The sequence below is a fragment of the Columba livia genome, chromosome 7 (assembly GCF_036013475.1).
Source record: "Columba livia isolate bColLiv1 breed racing homer chromosome 7, bColLiv1.pat.W.v2, whole genome shotgun sequence".
In the NCBI taxonomy this organism is placed as follows: domain Eukaryota; kingdom Metazoa; phylum Chordata; class Aves; order Columbiformes; family Columbidae; genus Columba; species Columba livia.
The window spans coordinates 26315161-26337263 of NC_088608.1; the positions used below are offsets into that span (position 1 = coordinate 26315161).

Sequence of the window (22103 nt, forward strand, 5' to 3'; positions counted from 1 at the left end):
AAACATGTTTTTCTTAGTCTGTAACTTGTTGATCTATGGTTTATCATTTCAGGTTTGGGTGTGGTGTGTGTGTTTTGTGATTTTTTTTTTTTGTGTGTGTGTATTTGTTTTGTTTTTGTTTGTTCTTGTTTTTTCTTGATGCCACTTCCCTGTACTGAAGAATGGTCTGATCAGGAACATCCATGCTTTCTTTTTAATTAACAGTATTCAAATATGCAGTGTTAAGAAATCAGTTGTAGAACTTAGACGGTGTTCTGTTCTGACTCAATATCACAGTTTACACTGAAATCAATGCAATTGATTTAATGTCTTAATGTTGGGTTTCAGAAAAGGACACAAAGTATATTCACAGAATTATCATGTGGTGGCCATCCTTTGGCATAAATGTGAGCAAATATCCAGAGTTTTCTGCTAGTATTCAAAATCTGTAGCTCTATTATGGATTGTTAATGGAATGTCTTCTGTATTCTGAGAAGTGATATCGAGCTGATGGATGTGAATCAGATGAAAAAAGTAAAATCCCCCAGAGCTCTGGCATTCAAATTCAGACCTGCATCCCAAACTCCCCCAACTGTTGAAGGTCAACTTTTGTCTCTTTTTGGTTTAATTCTTGTGTCTCCTTTGTGAGTCTGGCAGAGGAATTGAAAGGAATGTTGGCTCAGAACTGGAGGCTTATAAATAGAATTCACTCTGGCTATTTATGTCCCTTCCTAAAAGGTAGTTGTTGGTGGCTTTGTTAAACAGCTGCTTGCATGCCCCATAAAATGGATTAACTTTCTACTTCAGTGTAAAGATTAAATCAAATAACTGAACTCTGAAGTGAGATTTATCTAACTGAGAAAAATGCAATACCTGGTACTTTGGAAGAGCTATATGAGAAAAAGCTGTGGACCATTATACTGTTGTTACTTGAATGGCAGAGGGTGTGGTTACAAGGTAAAAAGCACACAAGAGAGCAACCTACTTTGTTCTTTATTAATTTTACTGATAACTAGGAAGGCCTTATAGTACCCAATGAATCCTTAAATAGAAATCCTGGTGACTCAGAAATTTCTTGGATGTTTGTGTGTACACAGTTGCCTTCAATTGTTGTTTCAGAGATTTTTCACACTGATAGTAGAACCCGTAGTTACCACCCAGGTGGCAGATGTCTGTATCTGGTGAAGTTGCTGGGTAAACTGCCCTCTTAATAGTAGTTTAGTGGCTCCTTTTGGCTGCAGTATTTATATGTACCATTCCTAGTATTTACAGAGAGCATAGTGCTAGAGTACTGAAAATGTTATTTCAAGACTTTATGGGTAGTAATTATTGTGTAAAGACTTAATGATGAAGCAGAAAGTAAACACCACCCGGCTCTTTTCCAGGATAGCTCTGACCATCCTTTGCTGCTTAGACTGCATAGGTGCCACTCTATCTGGTTTTGCATTATCCAGTATCTGAGCATACAACAGGCTGCCACCATTGCCTTCTCTGTAAAGTGCAGTTCATTATTCTTGTTGGTTTGGCAGTTACTCTTTCTGGCAGCAAAACAGTCCCACTTCTGTCTCTTAAACCTGAGGGAGTGGGATAACATGCTGGACAGATCCACCTACAACAGCAATACTCAGTCTCTGATTCTTAGTTCCTTTTTATTTTGGATCTGTTTTGAATTTCCCACTGAGATAAGTCAAATCTGGACCTGAATATCCCTGAACAGTTTGGATTGATTGCTTGTCTATGAAGAAGAGACAAAGGGTGACATGCCATAACACTTTCTTTCTGATATCCTTCTGTTTTCACATTTTTTCTTTCATTTTCTCCTACCTAATAATTTTCTTCAAATTTTTTTGAAGCACAGCATGTTTTAAGGTTTCTATAGTTTATCATTTATGAGATAGTAGCAGATCAGAAGCTTGACAACCAAAATTCATGTGGAATTTCCATTTAGATTACTTTTACACATAAAAAACTGATATGCTGTGGTAGGACAGAAATAAAACAGTACTACTGTGTGTGAAGTAACTGATGTTAATGTGATTTTTTTAAAAAATTAAACTCTTAGTTGCTTAGCGCTGTATAAAATAGCTTCTTTATTTCATCCTGAGGTTTTGTTGCTGCTGGGATAAATTTGTTCCTTTTCTGGCTCTAGCATTAGTCATTAGATTAGAACAGGATCTGTGTTAGGCAGGAGAAAAAGGAAAAATCTGCAGCTGAATTAGTCCCAGAGCTCTCGTCCTGAGAGCAAAAAGGCAAAATTTCACTTCATTGCTCATGGCGTAAAAAGGAGACAAATCTTGTCTGCAGATGTTTTTTCAGTATTCAGGGCCACACCTGTTGCAAGAGTTACACTATATATGGCTATGAAGCTCTAGCTAAGAGGGAAGAATAAAAATCAGTTCATTGGAGGAAAGAAACAGCATTCATTTTGGGCAACGGTATTTAGCTGTAGCTAAACCCATGTTTTGCAGCTGCTCTGGCATTGCTAATGGACTTGAAGAGTAATGTGCTACCCATATAGAAGAATATGTGTAGCTCGTGCCTCTTCTCATCGCAGGAATATGTTAGGTGTTCCACAGTACAATTCTTTTGTTGTGTTCATTGTGATGTGAAAAAGAGAAAAAATAGCTGGATTATTGATATAATTTTGATATTAACTATGTGGGGAGGAGCACTTTTGTCATTAAAAATAACCATAAACTCACAACAGTCTCTTGATGTTGCAGTCACTTTTCAGTTCCCCGTTGTTTACACATTAATAATGAACCAGGAGATGGTGAATCTTATTTTAAAGGCAGTTGATTGTTGGTTTCTGTTGAGAGAATTCCTGTGGAACTAGCTGTTCTCAAGGATCTGTGTGTTCAGGCTAACGGGACTGAAAATCAGAGCTGTTGACCTCTGCTCCCGGTTCTTCTGCACACTTGATGTGTGGCCTTGTCTGAGACTTAACCTCTGCATCTCAGCCTCAAATTCTTTAGAATGAGCATAAAAATTAGATTTCCTCTGGGCTATTCTGGGTATGAGTCCATCCTGAGACTGGAATGAAAAAGTACTGCTAAAATGCTGAGTGACTTGATTGAAAAATAGGCTAAATTTGCTAACACCTTGTGATTTAAAAAAGCCCCATAACATTAATAACTAAACTGAGCTCACCTGTTAATTGCCTGCAGCACGTAAAACTGCGGTAGTCAAATAGTCACTTAGGTGCTGAGCGTGACCAGGCTACATATAAGCTTGGGATAAGTGTTGCTGCTGACTCCCTCATCTTTATTGATGAGGTGGAATTCTGCAATTCCATCTGCATTGTCTGTTGCTGTTTCAAGAAGAAGATTTCTGTATAAATTTAAGGAAGTTACTTGCTTCTACTTCATTTAGGGTGATGATAATCAGGTTCAAAGTGACAGCACTGAAGGGCTGTGTGTTCCTCGTCCCTTCGTGTCCCTCAGGGCCACTTCTGAGCTTGAATTCAAAAGCATCTGTATGGTACAATGCTGTGCAACTTTGCAGTTCCCCCTTACATTGCATGCACAGAGCAGTGCTATGACACTAACTTCTATCATAAGCCAAATCAGCATAGCACTCAGCCTGGGACAACTGAAGAGGACTAGTTAGCTTTATTGCTCCTGGATTTGCTTTGGTTCTTCTGACATTAGAGCATGCCTAAGTCACGTCCAGGATACACATGTCCAAAATAGTCTCTGATTGCTTACTGTGGGCATAGTAGGCTGTCTGCACAGCACTGTCAGTCTTTGTAATTTGGTAAAACAAAACATTAAGATTAGAAGTGTAAAATCTTATTCTGGACCAGCATAAGTTTAAAAAGAAAAAAATCGTATGTATTTAAAACAAATATGTGAGAGGCAAAACACATGCAGCTAAACTTCTAGGCTAAATTCAGAACTAGTATGTCTGGGTGACTGTGATTTAAGGAGGAAATCTAGTTTTGACCTAGAGGTTTTATTTCTCTGAGCAGACATTTGAAACAGGAAGATGTGTAGAATTAGATGCAAAATGTCTGTGCTGTAGCCTGGCAAGTGGCAATACCATATGTAATCTATTATAAGATGAATGGCATGTTGAGAAATTATTCAAAGTAGCTAATTTGCAGAGCTCTAATTCTGTAACAATGTCCTGGAAAATACCAACTGAAACAGCAAGTCCTCTGTCAAAACACTATAGACATGTGTGCATGCATGTATCTACATATTTAATTGTCATGTTACCATAGCAATAATGATTGAGGCTCAAGACATGTCCTGGGACTTGGAGATCAGCTGGGATACAGAGTCAGAAGTTCAGCCAGGTGCCATCAGCTCTCACCAGCCAGGCATTAATCCCCAGGAAATGCCTTGCGCTTCAGTCTCTATTCCTTATCTGAAAGTTCTCTTGCTAAGATTTCAACCATGTCTTAAGATCTTGTTAGTAATTAATTTTCCATAGCAACTAATGGCTTGCAATAGAATACAGTATTTCCCCCCCATGTCTTTAGTGCTTAATGAGCTTCCAGGTGTACATGATTTGTGAAGTTGAGGGGCTGTGTTAACTCCAAAGAGCTTGGGTCCACGCTGGGTTTTTCAGTAGCATTTTTGCACCATCAGGCAGTGAGCTTGTTAGGAGTACAGCTGATTTTCATGATAAATGTCTTCTCTATCTCCCTTCAAATTCTGTTGTTCCTGTGTTTGTAGCATTTCAGTGCAAGAGCTGTTAGCTGTTACACTGAATGCATTAGGAGGAACAGGATTTTGGATGCCTCTTTTAGTATTCACATTCCAAACTTTTATGTGGAATACTGGGAGTGGGTTAATAGGGAAATCACAGGAAATGTTAGAGGAAGGTGCATCCGGGGAGTGTATTTGCCCATCCCTTTTAGGAAGTGACAATCTGGTTCTCTGTCATGTCAGTCAGCTTAAATCCACTTGATGCGGCCAGTTTCCTCCAATTCATCGTTGTGTAAGTAGAACACTGATAGGCGTTCCTTTTCTAAGTTTCAAAGTCCCCTTCTAGGAAAAAAAAAAAAAAGCTATAATTCCACCATTTCCTGCAATTGTTGTACCTTAAGCTGAAGAAGATATGTGTATAGCTGGGAAAAGGCAGGATCCTGGAACTCGTAATTGCTTTTGTTACCTGATTCGTTGCCAGAGGGAGGGGGGATATGATAAGCTGTGACATCTTCATTGATAATGGAATTTTACAACAGCATATGAAACTGGACAGCCAACTAAGCAACAAGAATTTAAATATATCTAACCATTCATGGAAGTTTAGAAACCAGAATCCTACTGCCATTCTCCTGCAAACCCATTTTGTAACTTTCACTTTGACAGCTGCACAGTAAGATTTAAATTTACTCTAGCTGTCATCTTGTCAAGTTGGATATCTGATGCCCAGCCATTCCTTAGCCCAGTTCTGCTTAGCAGCTTGAAAACACTGCTGAACTGCTAGGCAGTTGGTAGCCTGTGTGTTTGTCCAAAATATATACTGTAAGAGTAATATCTGCTATCATATTGCATGGAATAAAACACAACTTAAATCCTTTCAGCTGCATATCATTAAACATAGGGGAAAAAAAAAAGTTGTTCTGTTTTACTATGGAGAATGTATGTCCAGGTAACTAAACTGTTAGCATGATGTACAGTTTAGAATTGAATATGCATGTTTTTAGGGCTTAGGGATATTTGGTAGTGTAAATTTAATGTAAAGAGATAAACCCAGTTTCTGGATTGCAGTAACCCAGAGTTCACAGATCAGAGTTTTTGCAAAAACCACAAGAGATCTAGGCTCGGAAGTAGCTCAGAAACAAAGAGAAAAATCCACCCTCCTATCTGTGCAGACAGGGAAAAATCAGGCCTGACTTAGAGTTCCAGAGAGAAGAGGCCTTTCCAAGCCAGACATCTAAAATATCTCAAGCCTAGTCTCTGTAAATGGTCAGAAGTTTGATTTTTTTTTTTATCTAAAATTTGAAGTGGAGTCTATGTAAAGAAATAGCACAAGGCTGATATTTCTTACTGGCTTCTTAGAAGGGATTAAGTACAAGCATTTTCATGTGGTTGAATGCCAGTGCCCTTGGAAATGGGTTAAACTAAGCCATGAAAGGACGCATTTACCTCTCAGTAAGTGACCTTGTGGGAAGTTAGTAGAGATTTTGGATTTCCCTGGCTAGACAAGCCCCTATGTGAAATTGTTATGCTGTGCTGGAATCAAGGTACAGTTCTTGTAAGGTTTTGCAAGTTGTCAGGTCCATGAAATTGTTCCTGTTGTTTTTCCATCCAATGTCTTTGAAATAGTCGAATCAGCGCTAATGCGCAGTGGCAGCATGCCAGGTTTCCACCTTCAGATCTCAGCTGAAATTAGGGAGGGTGGTGAAATGTTGAATGTAGCCGAAGCTGCCAGATTAAAAATAAGTAAAATAATTCTACCTTTTGCTATGAATTTAGGTATTACTCTTAACAGTAATCATTATTATATCCTAGCTAGTTTGTTTACTTAGTTGTGGTTTTTGTTTTGTTTTGATTTTTTCAATTGCCCTTCATAAAGCTTAGAGGTAAAGAAGAAAAATTACTTTGGAGATATTTGGCATTTTCCTCACTTAATTTTCCTTTAGAAAGCATAACAGTTTTTGTGCTTCCTGTAATCAACTTTTTTTTTTTTTTTTTTTTAATAAATGCCTGGCTACTGATTTTTTGATATTTGTTTTGTAGTTCAAAACTGTGGTTTATCTGTGGAAAAAGAATTTGTTACTTTGAGAAATATGAAGGGAAAAATCCTCTGTTCTTATCTAGATAAGCCAGTAGGGAGCAGTATCTTTCTTGGCATTAATTTTTATATTCTCAGTATTTGCTGGCTGCACCATAACTCACTTTGTCAGCCTGTGAACACTTGGAAGCAGATATCCTCATAAACAAATTGCCAGTATGAGAAGCGGATTCCATATTGGCACATCAGCAGAACAGATGGGGATTCAAAACAAAACAATTTTTTGGAACAGTTGACATGGCATTACTTTTTATTAATAAGTTTACTCCCTACCTTGCTATCTGGAGGAATTGGTAATTTTATTACTTTAGCTGTGAAGTGTGTAGTTAGGTAAAATCCAGCATGTAGATCATCTAAAGCAGTCCCTTGATTAAAATAGTCACTCATAGGTGTAAATACCTTCATGAAAGAAGCATAAATGAAAAGCAGCTGCTGTTAGCTTCTGTGAAATCTGAGGCAGGTTTCCCTATTTATAGATTTAATCCCAGTAGAAATAGGACAGTGGGGATAAGAAATCAGTTTGGAAGCAGAATTTGCAGACAAAATAAGTTCATATTTTGACTTAAGATTGGTTTTCTTCTTTGACTAGGTTCATTCCCTCATCAGTATTAAAAAAATGAAAGTTTGAAATTAACTTATTACTTTAATAGGTAACAATACCATAAAAAACTCATTAGTAATAATTAAAGAAACCTCACTCCCTGTTTACTTACTTTTCATATCTGACACCACTTTTCTATATGCTGCCATACCTTTTTCAATGCTAGGTAATTTTAACTACTTCATTTTGACACTTTTGAAGATGTATCATGTTGTAGCACATTAGTTGAGAGAGTACTTATTTTTGCTGGAAAAAAATAGTGCGTAATAAAACCAAATGAGGAAAATGCAGTAACTGAAGAACCTTTAATTCATTTTTATATGGAAAATAACTATTTTTCTGGATTGAAACAGTTGGGTTTGAGGTATGAAATTATTTTTACTAGTTTTGGGTTCAAATTTAGGTATTTAGATAGTACATATTTAGTTTGCATTTATATACTGGGCTTTACTGATGAGCACAGAAAGGATTCCCCTCTGTCTTCTCTAGATGTGTGGTACTTCACTAGTACTCCTGCGTCCATTGTCTCTTCCTATGTATTCTTCTGTTTGCTCCTTTATTTACCTCTTACTCTCTTTTCTTTATTGACTACTCTCCTATATATGTCTTGGCTTTTGCCTCCATTTGCTTATTTATTTTCTCTCTTATCTGTTTTTGTATTTCTGTTTTTCCTTTGCCAGTAATCTTTTTTTGCCTGTCATTTTTTTCCACCTCTCCAGACAATGCTACACCTCCTGTTGCCTTATTTTCATGACAACTTTCAAATTATATTCCTTATGTGAAGAAGTCACAGTAGGGAGCAAAGGCAATTCTTTCACCTTGCTAAAAACTACAGATAACTGTCCCAAGGGTGGAAGAATTTTGTTTGGCTTCTTTGTGCTCGAGGAGGTGGCAGAAGGACCGTGATGTCAAGACACTGTAGCAGGATTGTTAAATGGTTTTGTCTCAGTTTGGAGCTTCTTGGTTGTGTGTGTGTAGCTTTATTTTTATTTAATCGAGTCTTAAGAAAACAATCCCTTGAGTCTCCTAAAACTGCTGTAGGCCTGGTCTTAAGCCAAATCTTTAATTGCCTTCCTGTCTTTTGATTGTTGACTCTGCCTTGTAATAGCAAAACAGAGCCTCTGTTTTGGATTTGATAGTGCTAGTCAGCTTATGACCTTGCTTCTGAAATACTGTTTCTTACCCAAGTAATCCTTAGAAATACAGGTTAATTTTCTCATTTATAAGTCTGCAGATGTCAAAATATAGGACAAACTTTACACGTCAAGTATGTCCAAATTTGTCGTTTTGTGTTTTCATTCAAACAAAAGCCAAGGCATTGTTCTCTGATTTGGAAGAATACAGTTTCTTCCACAGATTGCAAGAAGAGTTAAATCTTGAAATATTTATGTATGATGATGTTTCCTTTTTGCAATTTGGTATCTTAACATTATGACTGACAGTTTTCTTGGTACCAAATAACCAACCTCTACCATTTGACCTAAAAGATGTTAAGTTGGCACCACACTTGGCAATTGCATCTTATGGTAAGTTAAATGATAGCTCACATATTTAGCTCCACAAATTTAACTACAGATTAAATTCATCCCAAAGCTGCTTCCCAATTGTTTAGGGTATAGGGGGATATCTAGTATATTAATTAGGAATTAGGAGCTTAGTTGGTAATATGATTAAGAAGCTGGAGAATGCAAATGTCAGAGTAACTCTGAAGGAGTGTGTGTGGAGGCAATTAGCTAAATGAAGAGGTTCTTACCATGGTAGGGTATGATGGAAGGAGAAGCAAATAAGGTTGGTGATAGGTGAGCTGAGAGAGCTAGTGAAATGGAAAATATTAGAGGATTTGAACAAGTGATTATGTGTAGGACAAAGAGGTATAGTTTTCACTTGATGGAGCAGAAGTGGGTCTCTATGTAACCTCAGGGGAAGGCTATTGTGAAGTGATAACAGTAGAAGAATAAAAGACGAAGTAGGTGGAAAGGTATCACTGGAGTGCAAAAAGTGTAAAGTCCTAGTGTGAACAACAAAATGGCATACGTTATACTGAACAGGTTATAGCCTGAAATTTTCATGTTTATGACTATACAGTCAGACCATATAATTCTGGAATCATTCCAGTGTACTTCATGAAATTTTGCCTCAGTGTCATTTCTTGATTCTCTGGAGAAACAGGACAAATTTGTTTCATAGCATAAATGAACCTGGGCCACTAAGTCCATGTAGCTGCCTCTGCTTTTCTCAGGCCTGATTTCTGAGTGCAGACTACACTGACACCTTTGAAATGTCAGTAGAACTCCTGCAGAGAAAAATTAACAGAAAGATCATACAATAGCAGGAAGAAATTATAAGATTCCTATTAACAAACACAGATGCATTATTATTATTGCCTTGAAAAATAATTTAAACAGAAATAAGTGCCAGATATCCCCCCTGAAGAACTAGGTTTCTAAAATAAAAAAAACAGTTGTAATTTTTCTGAAAGATTTATTCGACTCTTCATTGTGTTGTGTGAATTTGCATTTAAATATAATGAAAGACAGTATTTCCAAAGGTAAAGGAAATGAAGCTGCTTTGTATCAGTTGAACAGTCATCTGTGTTTCTAGAGTGTAATACCAGTCCCTTAAACTGAGAGGACAAAAATTAAAGCACACAAGTAACTGTAAAGTTGAAGTATGTTTAAGTGGTGTGTTATAAACACACCATTTGTGTTAAAAATCAGATGAAACAGAACAGATGAAGATATTTTAATTTCAAGTGGTTTAAGTAAGTGTGAAATGTGTATGATATTCCCAGTTGACTTCAATGAAAAATGTAATAAAATTCTATTCTAGGCCAGACAATTGTTGGCAGTCAACAATGAGAAATATATATCTCTGGTCACTTAAGGCAGTGACAATGAGCTGGTACTTTCTGATGGTTCCCTACCATTGGGAGTAATGGTAATTTTTGTTGTGGTGCTATGTTTGTTTTCTATAGCAAAGAGCTGTTTTGAAAAGGCCTGAAACACTTTGTCCGAGGAATCTATTGCATTGTAAATATCTGTCATCAGAGAAGTTAGTCCTCTGTGTTTATTAGAGGAAGCCCTTCCCCCACTACTTGCGTTTTGCTCCCACAGATTTTGTGTTTCCCATCCTTTAGGTTGCTACTCAGATTTTAGGTCATATATTTCATAGTTACAAACCATGTGATAGCATTACCAATTTTTAAATGAGTTTGGCAAATTGATTTAAGGGTTCAGTTATATGGTAGCTGCTATTTTTTAGCCTACGAAGAGAGACCATCAAAGCCTAAGCCTAGAAAAAAAAAATGAATGCTGAGATTTCTCTTGCCCTGTTATTCTCCATCTGCTTCTCCCTTCACGTAGCTATTGACAGTAGTATTATCTAAGCTAAATTACATGTTGGTACAAAATTAAATAAATGTATGAACTAGCCATGAATAAATTTAGTGCCTATATTAAAAGGTTTTTAACCATCATCTAAATAGTGGAGAAAAAAAACCTACAAACTTGCTTTTTAGATGGACCATGAAAACTTTGCAAATAAGAATATATTCATGATTGGTCACATTTCACAAGAGACAAGACTCGGTGAACTGATTAATATCTGTTTCATCCTCCTCCCTATCTTGCTGAATGGAGATCTTTAACTTTCATCTTTCATGCTATTTATAAGTAATATTAGATTAACTATTGCAGATGGATAGATTGCATCAATTTAAATCAAAGGTGTATTTTTATGTGTGGTCAGTCACTGGAAGTGTTCTTTTTTCACCTTTGTTTTCAGTTTGTATTTCTGCTCTTGTCTTTTTCATATTTGAATTGCATAGAAACTAAATCTGACAGTCCTAAAATAGTTTCTGGAAAACCTCATTAAAGAATTAAAAAAATGTTGCTTGGTATCATTGCAAGTTCAGAGCCTGATTGAATGAAATTTGAAGAATCTCAGCCTCCAGTTGTGAAGTTGTACAAATATTAGAGACAAAGTCAAGAATGCAGTGTGATAATGATTAAAGGGAAGTACGAAAAACAGTATAAAAGCATGAACTAATGTAAAACTAATTAGAACACTAAAGTCTTCCCTAGGTGTGTATCTGCATATTTTTTAAACTTTTAAGTTGTTTACAATACAGTAAAATAACATGCTAGAGGGCTGTTTTATGTAAGAAGGCATAGTCTTGCTCAGATTTGATAATTCTTTCATATTGGCTACCCTGGAAAATACTGCAGAGTATTTCTTTACACTGAATATAATGTTCTTGAGTAACTATCAGATGCTTGGTAATGCAGAGAGTGTTTGACAAAGTAAACAGAAATACCTACAGGGCTAATCCAAAGCCCAAGATATCAATAAAAAGATTTCTACTGATTTAAATAAGCTGTAGGTTAGGCCAGTGTTACAGAAGTCATCTGAGTAATGGACTCACCCAGCACACAGTACAAAGGGGACTCTTTATATGTATGTCCAAACAGTGTGTTTGGAATGCATCCAACAGAGTTTGGCTCTGATTTGACATTAATTTATTTCAGCTTGTTAAGCCACTTCTCTGTCATTTAAATAAATGCTGTTTTAATGGATGCTGATAAAAAGAGATGGACTTTATGACTTGTAGTTCAATTTGTGTGCCTGACTGCTTAAATACTTCAGTTTTGCCAGCACATAAATAACTTTTCATTAACAAAACCCCCCCACAGATAGCTTGTGAATATCTGAAAAGCCTAAGAGAGTGTATGTTGGGGGCAGGGAAAGTCCAGTTTAGAGTTTGAACTCTTTGTTGAGTGAATTTCACAGTACTATTTCTTATAGAAGCCATTTGGGAAAGTTTATTAGTAAAACTCTTGGATGTTGTGTTTCAATGGGAATTTAGACTTCCATGGAATGAATGGAATCAAACTATATAGTAATTGTTCACACAAAGAAAGAAGGTTACATTTTAAACACAGAAACAGAGAATTAACTAACAGCCCGATTCTTTCCAAAAGTCTGGGTAGCTATGGTAAATTGTAAAATTATATTTAGAAATTACCTATTCCAGTTTTGTCTGGTGCTTGTTTTTGTTTGTTTGTTTTTTTTCTAAAATGATTTAGTATTTTTGTAGGAGCAAGAAATGGAGGAAGATAAAGGCAATCTACAGGGTGCAGCTTGAATTGAAGCAATTTCCCCCCTTTTCTGTGCAATCTGTTGCAATGTTTAATTCTTCTCACTATGAAAAATATTTTTCATATACCCGCATGGATCTCCTCCTGAAGTTACTTGTATCTCTTTCCTCTTGTCTTGTCACCATTTATCCTTGTGAAGAGAGTTTCTCTATCTTTCCCATAACTACCTGTTAGGTATTGCAAAGCTGATTAGATCCCCCAAACCTTCTCCTGTTTTGACTCAATAAACCCAGTTCCTTCGGCATTTCTTCATGCCTCAAGTTCTCCAACCATCTCATCATCTTGGTGGCCCATCATGGGCCTCTTCAGCTTGTCAATGTCTCTCCTGAACTGGGAGAACTTCAATGTGACGCAATGTTCCAGGTGTGGCAGCGTGAAATTGTGACATCATCTGCTGAATGTGCTTTTATCGAGACAACCCAGGACATGGCTGCAGTGGCACAGCTGCTGACTCACATTCAGCTTACTGGCCGTGGGTACTTCCAAAGCCACACTCTAGCTAGTAAGATTTCAGCTTATATTGCTGCTTGTGTTTATTCCACCCTACATGCAAGGCTTTAGGTTTATCTTTGTTAAATCTCATGTATTTCTTGTTAGTTCAGTCTTCTAGCGTGCTAGGCTCTCTCTTCCTGAGTGGCTCCTGTTTCTGCTGTATCTACCTCTCCTTCTAGATTGGATTCATCCCCAGATGTGGTGAGTGTGCATTCCATCATCTCAGTCATTTCTAAAGATGTTCAATACTATTGGACCTCAATAATGACCCCTAAGGAACTCCACTTGGGACTGTCTGCCAGTTCGAGCCACTAAACATCCCCCATACCTGTTAGCCTTCCATGCTTGGCATCTCCAACAGTTTTCCACATGCTTTTACTTTGGATATCTAGCCTGGAGGTGGCAGTCTTCTGACCTACTTTGTAGAGATTTACAGCATTTATAAAATCATAGATGGCTGTGACATGTGAAAGATTCGTGTGCATAGGTATATATAACACCCATCTGGCAATTGTTTCCTAGGCTGTAACTTACGATTAATGCATTTCAGAACAATTTGAGTACTCTAGAGACTTATAGTAAAAATGTAAATTGTGCTGTGAAGCAATGCATATCTGTCAGTATATTTTATTCACACACTTTTTTATTCAATAGCCTCTGAAGCATCATCTTTTGCTATTTTTATCCATATTGTCTTGCGATTTGTCATTAGCAATAAAATGAATGCAAATAATATTGCTAGAGTCTTAAATGTAGAGGTGAATGGTCATTAGAGTGTCAAAAAAAGAAGATGCTAATTATTTTACGTGCTTCATGGCACAACGTGCTTGGTAGCTTGGTTCTTACTAGTTTTTTTTCAGCACAGGGTTGACTAACTTGTACAGTCTTGAATTGTCTGCCATGTTGAAAAGCTGCATCATTTTTAATACTCCTATAGTATATTTCAGGAGCCTTACAAAAACAAAAGAAAATTGTGACAGCCTGATGTTCAAGATGGGCCTGTGTCAAAGTTCTTCTACAAAGAAGTGGCATTAGAGGGCTTGTTAAGTCTAGATTTTAGGTTAATGGCTTTCATCATCACAAGCAGAAAGAAGCTTCTCTGGCATAGAAAAGTTTTCAATTACAAATTAGAAAAAAAGTTGTAGATAAGGAAAATCTCTCCCAAGCAGCATACCAATAGCACTTCTCTTTTTTGATATAAAGGATACGGTAAGGTTATTAAAGTCTTGACCATGAGAGTTATACTGTAGCTGGAGTCTCTCTCTCCTCTTTCTTCTCTCTCTCCTCTCACTTCTTTTCCTTCAGTGTTTCTCATTTGTTTATTTCCCCATTCCAGGTGAAATCTCTGTGGAACTAAACCTTAATTCTTTCCCCAATTAAGTCACTGGGAAATCATAGCTTGGCTTTGGGATGGGACTTTGTTCTCCTTGTGTGGCAGCAGAGCACTGATGATTCCAGGGATAACATTCAAATGACAAAAACATGTCACTTGGTCTTTAATCCTTAGTTTCAAGCACTACTGGAAAAGATGTAATGATCCAATATTTTTGCTAAGTATAAACCCATTAAAAGTAAGAATTAAATTGCACAAGGGCAAAACTGCTAATGTAGTAACTGAACACCGTTTTGTAAAACTGGACAAACATCCTGCCTGTATCTTATGAAGAATTTTTTCACTTTTTTGTTCAGCTGATTTATTACAGTCAGTCGTGTAGGAGGGTGCCTGAACTTGCTTCCTCTTTCCTTTTCAGCTTCCTTATTTGAGCTCAGATGGTACTTTACTTTAAATCACATAATATGGTAAAAGGTCTGTTATTTGACCTGGGACTAGGGTCACACAACCATTCTTAGCTGGTCTAAAATTAAATGTAAACAGTGCTAAAATATTCTGAATAATTCTCAACTTAAACTTGGTAGCTGCCAAGTAGAACAGTACTTTATTATTGCACAATAAAACACAATTAGAATGATGGCTGTTAGTGTGTTAAGGTGTTTGTAAAATGAATATTCCAAACCTTTCATTCCACAATACTGTTATTGCAGCTGCACCCTATCTGTTGAGTGCTTGAGGAGATGTTTCCTATTTTGTTTGATTTATAGCCTTATAACCTCACAAATAGTAGGTATTTTCCACTGATGACTGCACAATGTATGGAAAAGACAAAATTATTTAAAAAATGGATTAATCTTCATGAATTGCCACTTCCATTCTCTAGTCAAGTATCTCATAATTTTGCAGGGCTTTTTTCCCTCTTAATTGTGTTGAATGTATTTACCAAGTTAGCTTTCCAATTGTGCTTGTATTGTAGTATACCAACAGGATAACTTTTACCTTGGAATTTCTATCTAAGAAAACTGAAGTTTATAAAAAAAAACAAAAACAAAAACAAAACAAAACATGGACTGTGGGTTTAGAGACACAAGCTATAAAAACTTTAATATCAAGATTCAATTGTTTATTTGTGGGTTTATTTGTTGTTGTTTTGTCTTTACTTGTTTCAAACCTATAGCTGCAACAGCTCTGGCAATTCCCTGATAAATTTGCCATGAAAGGATAAGAAAGGCTAGGACATGTTGCAGGGCCTGAGAAATCCTCCATGGAGGCACGTGGAGTCTTGAAGAGAACACAATTGCTGTGAATTAAACTGGCTTCCTTGGTGAAGCCTTGTGAGCTGTCTCAGTACTACGGTTACTTCTGTTCCACAATGCTGCCAAATCTCTCTAATACTAGACAGATATCCAGATATAGTATTTATTGTATTGTATGTCCTAAAAACACCTGTGGTTGTTTTTATACTAATCCAGCATGACATTAGTTCACATTCATGTCTTGCTTTGATGGGTGTGTGTGGTGAGCAAAATGGTTTAAGATGGCCAATTTAATTTAGTTACTGTAATTCATTTGGGGCAAAGAGAAGACAAAAAAAGTTTTGGTCAGTCCAAGAAAGCAAATTAGCAATGCTAAAAAAAGTGAAATTATGTGATAAGATGCAGACCTTCTTTGTTTAGCTCTTAGGTTTTTTAAGCATGCTGCCTTACAACTAGGAAAACTTGAGGCTGTTTTGTCAATATTTTGTATTGGCCATGGAGTCCAGACAAGTCTTGTTTCCCTCACAGACGCAAACAGACATGAAATGCTTCTTTTGCAGCTTAGTGTCACTCTTTTGGTTGGCCTACTTAGTACAGTGTTGCTCTGAGAGAATCATGAGTAGGGCAAGCCAAAACTAGAACTGTTGTTGGTTGGGAGGCTGCATGTGCCAGAAATGGTACTTTTCTTAAAACAATCTTCATGTGACTGTGATTCACAGGAATTCCTGGTGTTTTTAAAAAAACTGTGGAAGGTTACAAACTACTCACCTTCATGTATTAGCTCTGCTGTGTAAAGGGAGTAACTCGCTAACAATCAGCATGTTTTCATTGTTTGCAACGTGCTTTAAAGGGAAATCCGTGGATTCGGTATAATGGTGTGACCTCAGTCTCACAGCCCAACATGGGCGAAGCTTTCCTAACGCTCACTCACTTATTGCATAAACTAAGAAGGGGAGTGTCACTTGTAGCATGGCCAAAGGACCAAGACCCTATCTCAGTTTTCATTATATAAAAGAAAAATTAAATATCGTCATCATCATCTTTCTTCATTGTTTTTAACTCTTTCATTAAAAGCTTCCTTAGGAGTTGCTGATGAAGGTTGTTGCTCGTGTGTGTCCCTGTGCATGTGTTCTCCAAGTATTTCTCTTTTGTTTGCTGTGGTTTGCAATAAAATGAAGCTTGAAGTGGTGAAAGCTTGGACAGCAGTTTTAAATGTGCCTCTCGAGTTCCAAGAACTTGGCTATTGTAAATTACTTTTCTGAAAAAAAGATTATTTTCTGTCATTTAAAAAGAAAAGGCCATTTCTACACAAAGTATTAAGTTTTTAAAAGTCTGGTTTATATTTATTTATTTATTTTATTTTATTTTTAATGTGTGGGCTTCAAGCATCAAGATTAAAATCAGATTATTCTGGTTAGCTTTTACACCTAAAATATTTGCATTGCAGTGCTGGTCTTTTGTTTAGAGATTAAAATACAGTGTAATTAGATTTTCTTTTTAGTAGAAAATCAATACATTTAGAACAGAAAATCAAACAAAGTTGGCTGGATTAATTTTTAGAATGGAAGCTGAAGTTTTGATGAGTTAAGGGGTTTTCCAAGCCACTAGAATTTTTAATTGTATAACACTTAAAAAAACAAACGGAAACTTACAGTACGGCATCTACAAAAATGAATATGATTCTGTGTTTGCTCTTGCAGAAGGAGTGGTTGGGCAATCCAGGATCTGCTAGTTAACTGCATGTGTTCATGTACAAAATCAGAAGTCCTGCTTAACGTGACCTGCTCTATTTAAGAAACCTTGTCTGTATTGCTCAGTCTTGCAATGCTGACCACAATGTTTTGTGAATTGAGATTTTTGGATCAAATTTAACTACCAAGGAAAAAAAAAGTCTCAGCATGTGAGATGCATGATGCAAAGCCTCTGAGAGAACTATGAATACAAAGTAGTAATCCAAGAGGTCTTTTCAGACAGCACACAACCTTTCACTTAGAAAGTTTTAATTTATTACATTCGCTATGAAATTAGTTAAAACTCAAATGGTTGTTAGAAATGGATGAATATGCTTAATTTTAAAGTATATTGGTTGATCTATTGCTTAAGATTGCATAGAAACTCCTTGTCTTTAAATATGCAGGAAACTGAATAGTAATTTCTGTTCATTGTGCAGATGAGGAACAACACAAATAGATTGCACTGCAGAAAAACAGTTGCTATATGCTGATAGAAATAGATGGAGCTTTCCCAGGACATGAAAACACAGTACAGTTGGAGGTGTTGACAGGATCTGACTGTTTCTGTTTGGGAGATCTTTAAAATGAATGCATATTAGGTGGCAGACTGTTTTACTTCCAGCTGATAAAGGATTTTTATCCTGGCCATAGTAAGTATAATGCCAGTAACTTAGAAATGCAGTAGAATTAACAAGACTTTAAAGAGTGACATTTTAATATACTTAACTGTTGTAAATAAATATCTTAAAGGTCTACTTGTGTTTTTAAGGAATACAATTTGTTTCCAACTTATTCACACTTAAAGACTAAGACTAGAGAATGAACTATGGAGTCTTTGATTTAATGATGTAACATACCCAAGTCTCACTAAATGTAAAGTGCGTATTTGCAGTTTCGTTGCTAACAATTAGACAAAACACACAAAACTTAGAGTAAATATCACCCAGTCTTTGAAATATCAAAATATGTACTTTGCTGCTGTTCAGCTTCTTGTTTTGGTCCATGTCATAAAAATAGGTCATCTGTTGTATATTGTAAAAATAGAATCTCAGTGTTTTGATCAGTTGATGGGAGTTTCAAAAGTCCCTGCAAATATAAAACTGCACTCAAGAGAGAGGAGAAAATTTCATACTTCAAATACAGTAAAGCAAAAGTTTATTGTGGGAAGGTAGGATTTTACCTATCTATGCCAATATCCCTATTTTTTAAAATGGTTGTTGCCATGCTCTGCTGCCTTTCTGTAGCGAGGTTGTCCCTGACTTAGCCATGTGGCAGTCCTGGAGATTTCTTTGAAATCTTATCTTCAGAAAAGTGTTTAAACTGGTTGTCTGGCTGGTCTGTGACCTGAATGACAGCCCATGTCTTATGTGATTTTTCACCTTTTCTGAATTTGCAAGTTAAAATCCACATTTAGTCTCAACTCTAACAGAAAAACTTGCTCTAAGTATTTAAGTCTCTCTAATAAGATAGAAAGACAGTGCATCTTCACTAGGTCTTTGCTTTATATCAGGAGTGCAGTTTTGAAGTGAATCTCCCTGTTGTTCACCCTACCTGTGCAATGGCTCACATTGCAGAGCAGCCAATGCCTCACAAACAAAATTAAAGTGGAAAGCATGCTCCAGAAGCACACTGGAAAAAATTGCTATTTTGTTTATATTTGTAGAACCGTTTGAGGCCAATGTGTGAGCCCAAGGAGGGACTGAGAACTTCTCAAACTGCCGGCTGACTCTGGGTTGCTTTGAAACTTGCTGAATAGATAGCCCTGGAAGTCTGCCAGAGTTACAGCCAGAGCTGCAGCAAACGGCTCCGAATATTTAACTGGGGAGATACGTGTTTGTTACTGGGAAAACCAACAGTGTGTTCAAAGAAATAGCACAGAGAGAGTGTGATCTGATTTTTGTTGAAAAGCTGGCAGCTTTTCAGGTAATTCATAGGCTGAAAAGATGGTGTGAACATTGAGTAGTAAATCTTCTATCTTCTGTTGTTTATTTTCAGGGAAACAGTTTTCGTAAATCAGATTTTATTAAGGAAGTATGAGACACTTAACAATTTTTCCTCCTAGTAGTCATACTATTTCTCCTCTGCCTGTAGAACTATGAATATGGGTCAAAGAATTATATGTGGGCCAGTCTGAATTGCTTCTACATATAAATCCAGACACATATCATGGGACTAATCCCTCGTTTAAGGGTATTTTGTGCTAAGGAGGCCCTGTTAGGCTCTGACTCAAGCATGTCCGAACAATCCCTTCCTGATCTAAGTGCGCAGCTAAAAAAAGAGAAATTCTAAGTTGAAATCAGAACCGAATCATTTGACTCAGAAAGAATGATTTTAAAAGAATTTTTGACAATTACAGAATGATTTTAAAAGAATTGGAAACCATCTGTCTGGTCTTTTGCCTTTTCCCTTTTCATTTTTATTCTTATCTCCCAAAGCAGCTGTTTTGAAACCATAAGGCTTCTTTTTGACTCAGTTGGCAAATAATAGGTCACAGAAACTAGATGTTAGGCCATGGTTCCTTGCTTTTACTTTACCTCATGTGGTGGTCTTCCAAGACCAACTCTGTACAGTTAGATATGTAAGTATAAAGTTTGGATATCTCTGGTATTCAGTGTTTCATAGGGACATGAAATCTGCTGTAGTTGGTTGCCTCATATCTTGTTCTGAATTGTTGGTGTAAGAGTGGGCATGGGGTTGTACAGTTGTGTTAGTGCACTCCAGTCATGGCCAGGCATGAGCACATGGCACTGCACAGTGCTTGTGGAGGAGAACTGCAGCCTCCTATATGTACAGAACCCACCGAACAATGCTTGAGAGATCAAATTGCAGCATGTCAGTAGCCATTTTTCTGTGTATCTTCTGGTATCTGTGCATTCAGCTCCCATTGGTAAATCTGTTTTTTGTTGAAAATATCTTTGGTGAGATAAAAGCCTCCAAAGTGTTACTCTTTGAAGAGTATGCTGTTAAAGAGTTAGTGATTTAACTGTTTGTGGTGGAGAGCATTTGTTGCCTTTTTGCCACTGACAACAGATGAAGAAATTACCGTGCAACTGATTGACTTTCAGCACGTTGCTTTGAATTGATGTGCAGCAGGAAAATAAAGAACTGACTGCTGTAATTGCTTTTGAAACATCACTTTGGGTTTAGAACAATCAACATGCCAGAGGATTTCTTGAACACAACAATTTCATTAACAGAATTTGTTGGTTTTTTTGTTGGCTGTGCAATCTGCACTTAATTACTTAATTCATGTTGGGACTATTCATTAGAAAGAATAATGTCCTATTTCTGTGATGCTATTTTAAAATCGTGTATAACCTGTCAAGTAGTAGATCTTAGTTCTGAGATTTGATTTCTTCTGTATTATTACATTATAAAACCCTTACAAAACTTGATATCAAAATTAAATTAGTTAAATGTTATTACTGTTTCTTCTTTCCTGAAAGGGAATTGTGGACTGGCTCTTTCAGTTGTAAACTTCTGTCTTGAAGAAAGTTAATTTCATTAGAACAGTTCTGATGCATCTTCTGGCTAAGTGATGATACCACTTTGAATCTTAGGGGAGAAATCCTTAATATCAGCCAAAAACTATTAATACCAGATTGTTTCTAAATATCTTACAAATTGTGTGTGTTTGCTGCAGGGTCTTTTGCAATTAGTCTTCTGAAGAATCTTTCAAAAATAATCTTTCTAAACTTTTGTCACCATTACTACTTGTTTGTTTAATTGTAATAACATCTATGTTTGTGAATGAGTAGTGCATATTCACTTTGATAGTTGGTGCAATCACATAATAGAAGGACAGCTGCTGCCCCCAGAGATTTCTTTCTAGACCTGCTGAATGTGCAGTATGTGCCAAAACTACCCCTCTTCTAGTACAGGAAACTGAACAGGTGTTATTAATGGTCATCTTTTCTATTAAATTTCTGTTTCGTACTTGAATGTTTGTTTTTAATAATAACAAATATGTTTCAGTCCCTGATCCTAAGAAATATTAGATGTAGTGATCTCAGGATCAACAGTAATAGCAATAGCAAAATCCACATATGAGTTGGATACTGTATTTCAAAGCTTCCAACTTTATCTGTAGGATTGGTTTCTTTCATGATTTGCAAAAATAAAGAGAGAAGCTGGGTATGACTCTGTGGAGTTTCTAGTCATAGGCGAGCTGCACTAATTACGTGTACCATGGTGGAATGCCTGAAAAATGACAAACAAAAAGAAAATTATAATGTAGGAGATTAATTCCTGATAGAAACTGATGGCATTTAGGAATCATATAGTTTCCAATAGAAATGTTAGCTACTCTTGTAATTTTGCATATTTTAAGTATTTAATGAAGCTGTATAAAAGCCTGATTAAACCATCTCTTCGTTCTGTTTTCACTGAGCCAGAACGTGCTCTGTTTATCAAATGCTCACCCATTGAGCACATTGTATCAAAGAGGCTTTCTTGTGCTATACTTGCAAAAATTCTGGGAGTGGCCCCAGCTCTGAATGCGCTTCCTACCATTGTCATAAATCACTAGCTAGTTTTGCCTTACTTGGGAAATTCTTCTGTAGATGAATGGCTGCACTAAAATCTGTTGTTTATGAAAGTATGGTGAGAGCTGTGCTCTGAGGTTTTTAGTTTTGCTGGGAGTCAATATGGTTTTTTTCTTGCTCTCCACCCAGTTTATGTGATATTTGATTTTCAAAGACGCTCTAAACCGCGTAATTATTGATGTTTCAATAATGAGCTTGGAGCAACTTAATGTTGTGTTCATTTTGTGATAAAAGATTCTTAACTGATTTTTTTAAACTT

The 22103-nt window shown here is 36.6% G+C and overlaps 2 long non-coding RNA genes across 10 annotated transcripts in view; one reads left to right on the forward strand and one right to left on the reverse strand.

Moving 5' to 3' along the window:
* The window catches only part of LOC110360016 (uncharacterized), a 128223-nt gene that overhangs the window by 54686 nt on the left and 51434 nt on the right, over window positions 1-22103 (forward strand). The gene's annotated exons all lie outside the window — the stretch shown is intronic.
* The window catches only part of LOC110360019 (uncharacterized), a 38573-nt gene continuing 17133 nt past the window's right edge, over window positions 664-22103 (reverse strand). Inside the window, exon 4 of one of the 2 annotated variants that reach the window (XR_010473707.1) lies at window positions 664-4976. This is a non-coding gene — a long non-coding RNA (uncharacterized LOC110360019). Of the gene's footprint in view, window positions 4977-16723; window positions 21501-22103 lie in introns of those variants that run through there. The other variant, XR_002415644.2, reaches the window with a different exon arrangement.